The 5,452-nt window shown below is 37.1% G+C and overlaps 1 pseudogene; it reads left to right on the forward strand.

The window, feature by feature from the left end:
* The first annotated feature begins 4,907 nt into the window (after nucleotides 1–4,907).
* On the forward strand, nucleotides 4,908–5,180 carry LOC119628053 (large ribosomal subunit protein eL39-like; annotated as a pseudogene).
* Nucleotides 5,181–5,452: the final 272 nt, after the last annotated feature.

Raw genomic sequence — 5,452 nt, forward strand, 5'->3', positions numbered from 1 at the left:
TAAGTGTGAGCTAAACATTGGGCACACATGGACACAAAGAAGGAAACAATAGACACTGGGGCCTACTCGAAGGTGAAGGGAAGGAAGATGATGAGGATTAAAAAACTACCTATCAGGTAGTATGCTTATCACTTGGGTGATGAAATAATCTGTACACTAAACCCTCATGACACTCAATTTACCTGTATAACAAATCTGCACATTTACCCCAAGCCTAGCATAAAAGTTTAAAAAATACAAATAAAAATCTTATTTTAAAGAATACTTGGTTGAGCAAAGAAAGTAGGAATCAAAACACAACCTATCAAATGACCAGTCCTTAAAAAAATACCTTAATAAATGCCTATCATGTACCTTCAATACACTGAATACATAACATGCTTTTTTTTGACTCCTAAAAGCTTCATGAGGTATGACAATTATCACTTTTTTATAGATGGCAGAATTGAGGCCCAGACAGGTTAAGTAACCTGCCTAAGTTCTCAGCAGGAGACAGATAGCTGGATGGATAGAAAAAAAGATAGATAGATAGATAGATGATAGATAAGATAGATAGATAGATAGATAGATAGATAGATGATTGATAGATAGATAGATAGATAGATAGATAGATAGATAGATAGATAGATAGAGTTTATCTTTGTAACATGTCAGGAAAGTTGGAGTGAGGTTAGTGTGAGGGTTCTCCTGACAATATCAAAATGCCATTTGAAGCAATCTAGAGGGAGAGTGGTACTCTTCTGAGGGCAGTTCATGAGGGTGCCAAGCTAGAGAAGAAAGACACAAATATGTGAGAGGAGTCTAGAAAAACGAGGTCACAGCCAAGAAAGTCCAGAAAGTGGGTTGGGCTCATAGAGCAACACTTGGAGAATGGGCTATCAAGGTGGCAAACAAGGCGGTGGAGAGACGGAACTGGTGCTTGAGGTACAAAACAAACCAGACATACCTATGTTGGAGATTTGTGTTAAGCCTCACGCACACATACAAAACAAAGGCATGGTAGGGCCACAGGTGAGGGCTCACCAAGAATGCCACACTACATTGGACAGGGTACCTGGCCCTTCTTCAGTACCTCCTTGCTTACAGATCCAGGTTTGCTTCACTGACAGTGAAGTGAAATGGACACAGGGGCAATCTATAGCACAACACAGCTCTCTCTCCCTTGCTCACACTTTCTTGGTCTCTGTCCTTGTTCTAGGCCAAGTCATACTCCATCCTACTTTAGAGCTGTTATCTGTGCTATTCCCTCTGGAGTAATCCTCTCCTCCACCCACCCATATACTTTGTAATGATATATGTTACGTGTGTGCTTGTTCAATTTATGGTTTCCCAATTATCTACAGGCTCTCAGAGAGCAAAGACTATATTTGCTTCATGTGCCATTAAATGACCCAGAATGTTTAACATATGGTAAGAACCTGTAAGTATTTAATGAATAAATGACTAGCTTTGCTACTGTACTGAGAACTCCTGCTCCCTTTACCCAATCACTGGAAGACGCCATGAGATAAAAGTTATCATTAGATCTGAGGAAAGAAAAGGATGAGAGTTGGGGCTGGTAGTAAGAGTGTGGTAGAAGGAAAGCCAAGTCATAGCTGTGTGGCAAACTGGAGCATCTGTCAAGGTAACAGGGCACTGAATAAATATGAATGCATTCATAAAACAAGCCATAGTTGAGAAGCCAAAGGAGTTAAGAGGAATAGCATAGACAGAGGGAGATCTATGCAGAGTAAGGTAAGGCTCTGGCACTCAAGGCTATGCAGTGCCAGTGGGGATGTTTCTTAAGGGCCAAAAACAGAATGAACAAGCCAACAAGAGGTCAAGTTCCCATTTGATTTCACTGACTTCAGAAAGAGGTGTTGCCATACTGGAAAACCAAGTTTCCCATAAGGCAACAACTAGAAACGGAAAAACTTGAACTTGAATAGACTAAAGGATATCTCATATTTTATATCTACAAATCTAATTATCCTATTAAGAAAGAAAAGATTAAATCTTTGAACAAAGTAAGTACCTCAGAAAGCAATCATCTAGTGTCATTATTTAAACTTTGTTATCAAGGTTAAAACAAAGAAAAATTTAAATTTCTCACCTGGATTTCTGTATCAGTTAAATCTCTGCACCCATTAAAATAATTAAGTAATTTAAAAGTTAGTGATAAAACTGAAGTTTGATAAGATCAGGTGGATACAATAAGATTTGTGTCTACCCATATACACCATGGAATACTATGCAGCCATAAAAAAGGATGAGTTTGTGTCCTTTGTAGGGACATGGATGCAGCTGGAAACCATCATTCTCAGCAAACTATCGCAAGAACAGAAAACCAAACACCGCATGTTCTCACTCATAGGTGGGAACTAAACAATGAGATCACTTGAACTCGGGAAGGGGAACATCACACACCGGGGCCTATTATGGGGAGGGGAAAGGGGGGAGTGATTGCATTGGGAGTTATACCTGATGTAAAGGACGAGTTGATGGGTGCAGCACACCAACATGGCACAAGTATACATATGTAACAAACCTGCACATTATGCACATGTATCCTAGAACTTAAAGTATAATAATAATAAAAATAAAATAAAATAAATTTAAAAAATTTAAAAAAGATTTGTGTCTACCATAGTGTCTTTAACTTGGTTAAGTCAATAAGACAGTAAATCCTTTAATTCCTCCTCTTGAAATATAGAGAGAGACTGTTTCTCTCCATCTTATATATATATTCATGAGTTATGAAATGAGATAACATATAACTTCCACTAAGGGCCTTTAAAGAAAAGGTATCCAAATAGAAGGCATTATGCATATTTATACGAACGAGTGACTTTTTTTTCCCCTAAATTAAAGAATTAAAGTCCAAGGTCACCCAGCTACTAAGTAAGTGCCACATCAAATTTTCACCATTTCACCATTCCAGAATATCCCCAAATCTCATTTAATATCATCAATTGAATAACATTTATTTATCAATGTATTCATAGAACAATTTTTGTTGTTCTGAAATTAAGTAGCTAAAGTCAGTTTTACCAACATTACTTTAGAACATTAAATTACCACATTTCAAGCTATTCTCACCTTCTCTCATTTAATAGAACTGAAGTCTATGAAAATAAAATTTTGGTCCTATTCTCCCTGAGATATTACATAAGGAATTATATAACGAAATATTAGCTCTATATCATAAGATGAAAAGGATTGTTCCTTGCCTCATTCTCTTGATGATATCTTTGCTCTCACCTCATGGTTACCACAGATAACATTCAGTATCTTTCTAAACAATCTTTTCATTTATTATTTACTGTGATTTACTGTTCTCCCTCTACTCCACCTTCCTACCCTACTTCCTGTTGTTGGAAGCATCCCAAGCTCTTACCCTGCCTCAGTGCCTTAGTGCTTGCTCTTTCTTCAGCCTACATAAGAACATTCTTCCTTCAGGGTTTTCAGCATGACTGATTCCTTATTTTCAGGCATCAGCTCAAACGACACCTCTTCAAAGAGATGTCCCAGACCACTTCTTGCCCTCACACAGTTCTTATCACATGACCCTATTTTCCTTCCAAGCAAGTATTACAATTAACATTCATCTTTTTAGTATGTTTTTTACTACTTTCTCGTTTATCCCTCTCTACTAGAATGTTAGCTCCATGGGCACAGGAATTCTATCTATAGTGTTGACTGCTGCTCAGAACTTCACCTAGTGCCTGGCACATGGCAGTAATTGACCACATTTGTTGCATTAGTTGAGGAATTAATCCATATAAGCAAGACATTCTCCACAAGCAGGGATTAGTCAAAATATGTCTTCCAAAAATGTCAAGTGTAATCACATGGCCTGAGCTATTTAGATGAGTCAGTACGCAGAAACAGAGGTATCACTCCCCAGGCTCTGAAATGGAACAAGACCTAGAGGTAAGCCAATATGTTGACATCACTGAATAAGCCACACAAAAAACGGTTAGCCAAATGATGGCAGTCAGTTTATACTCTTCAAGTTGATCCAAGAAACTAACACAGAATGGTCCTTTCTATAATGGCATAGATTGAATTTGGATGTTTTTTGTTAAAGTGAACATTTTATAATCAATTTCACCAAGTTTAATTTACAAAGAAATACACTGAAATTATTCTAAAGAATCCTGCAAATACGATGTCCTATAGGAAAGTGAGATTATAGCAATGTATAAAGGAGTAGAAAGGAAAGTAATTGGGAAAGTCATCAAATGGTCATTAAATAAATAAATATATATATATATATATATATATATATGCTTATGTTTGTTGGTGTACAAAACTGAAGAATTTCCAAGTTGAAACACTTCAACACAACAGTAGTCTAGATACTACTAGATAACACAACAGTAGCCTAGATACTGAAGAACAAGATGCACCAATTATATAAAAACCTTAAGCTGTCATCTGACAAACGTCACTGTGATTATAAGCTGTACCCAGTCATTAGGGAAAAGCACTAGGCAAAGTCCAGGTTTGTGGACTTGCAGTATTCACACATAAAGAAAGATGAAAAAAGGAATTGACTTGTAAAGAATAATGCTTAAACTATTTTTTAAAATAACAACAATAATGTAAACTCCCAAGCACATGAGGGACCGAGATTCATGTGCCTCCGCTGATCTCTCACCGGCATTGTGGATGTGGGTTACAGGATGGCAAGTGCTTTATCACCAAAGGCAAAGCACTTTGTCTCTGAATCTAGATCCACCTCTTCCTCTCACTCTGTATGTTATACTCATTTTCAGCTATAATGTTGCATTTGTTTCATAGTATAATAAAATATCACCCAAGAAATCTAACAGTACAGTTGTTAGCAGCTATCAGCAAACAAATGTATTAAAAGCTTGAGTTGCGCTCTCTTTTCCTTTCTCCGCCATCGTGGTGTGTTCTTGCCTCCACTTCTCGCCATGTCTTCTCACAAGACTTTCAGGATTAAGCGATTCCTGGGCAAGAAACAAAAACAAAATCGTCCCATTCCCTAGTGGATTCGGATGAAAACTGGAAATAAAATAAGGTACAACTCCAAAAGGAGACACTGGAGAAGAACCAAGCTGGGTCTATAAGGAATTGCACATGAGATGGCACATATATTTGTGCTGTCTGAAGGTCACGATCACATTACCATATCAAACTGAAAATGTCACAACTCTCTGGAGAGTTCGATGTATTTTCCTCTCTGAATCTATTATGAATGTATTGGTTGGCTGGGTTCAGTAATAAATATGTGAGGCCTTTCATTTCAAAAAAAAAAAAAAAAAAAAAAGCTTGAGTTGCTTGTGTGTGTGTTCCACAACCAGCTGAACAACATCCAAAGAGAGGAATGTTAATATCAGAATCCAACAACCTCCTTCCCCCTTTTCCCTTAATATTTAATAATTTAATTTTTGTTTTAGAGTTTTCTACTCACTTCCATGTAAGATAAATTATTGATCTCAAA

This window comes from Chlorocebus sabaeus, chromosome 23 (genome assembly GCF_047675955.1).
Source record: "Chlorocebus sabaeus isolate Y175 chromosome 23, mChlSab1.0.hap1, whole genome shotgun sequence".
NCBI lineage: Eukaryota > Metazoa > Chordata > Mammalia > Primates > Cercopithecidae > Chlorocebus > Chlorocebus sabaeus.